Genomic DNA, 1,134 nt, shown 5'->3' on the forward strand with positions numbered 1-1,134 from the left:
CTTTGTACTGAATTGTGCTATACAAATAAATTTGCCTTGCCTTGCCTTGCCTTTTGATTAAAGTTTGTTTTATGTGAATGTAAAATGGATAATGAAAAAATACAGGCCAAATATGTTTTATAGGGTTCACCTTAAAATGGTCGTTTTTCTAGCACTTCACGCACAGTTTTTTTCTGTTGGTCAATATATTAACCACAATTGAAGTCTGCATTTGTAACATGAGAAAATGCGCAAAAGTTACTTTTGCAAGGCAGCACAAACCTTATCATATAATTTTAAAATCACTTTTAATTTATATTTTAAATATTTTTTTGTTTTATGTACCGTAGGTACAGCACATATAATATACACATTTAATTAAGCATGCATGATTTACAAAAAAGGTCACAGTTTTGGTTCTGATTTGAACTATTTTGTAAACACTGTGAACATTATGCAGTTTACAGAAAACAAAATCATTTCTGAACAAAAATAGCAGTAAGCTATAATCCTTTTTCAGTGAGCATAGATAATTGCAATGATTAAACCTTTAAACTTTGTGTATTGAACGACACTTTCATACTGATCAAATCAAATGATCAATAAGTGACTCAGACTCGGGCTCCTTATTCAAGATGAAATGGGTACAGAATGAAACCCGTACCATCAGTTTCTCTTATGGAACCTAAGCTTACCCTGAGAATCAAATTCTTTTCCACTGGCTTCATAGATAGGTACCAGCCTCTGACCTTTCTCAACAAGACTCAGTTTTAATTATGAAGTGCCCTTTATCGCCCCTAATTAACACACAGTGTCATGTATTATCTAACCTTTTTTCTCCACCATTGCCTTGACATGAAACAAATTAGAGTAGCACATTATTTCTTGTTCACCACCATTTAATTGTCTCCATGATGGCCAATGAAGTGGCTCTGTTGATATTTTTGCAAGAAGAGGAAATATTGTTTGAGCTCCTTAACCTTAATGAAATACCCATCCGAGCTTGCCCATGTTAATGTCTGCTGACCTTTCCTTGGAGTGTCAACGGATGAGGCTCAGAAAAAGCTGTAACATTTTTCTGCTAAGCACCATTTAGGAATTATGTCTCTGTTGCAAGAAAGAAGACTGGAACTAGATTTCAAGGAGATGCTTTTA

This window comes from Cyprinodon variegatus, unplaced genomic scaffold (genome assembly GCF_000732505.1).
Source record: "Cyprinodon variegatus isolate N-32 unplaced genomic scaffold, C_variegatus-1.0 Scaffold528, whole genome shotgun sequence".
Lineage (NCBI taxonomy): Eukaryota > Metazoa > Chordata > Actinopteri > Cyprinodontiformes > Cyprinodontidae > Cyprinodon > Cyprinodon variegatus.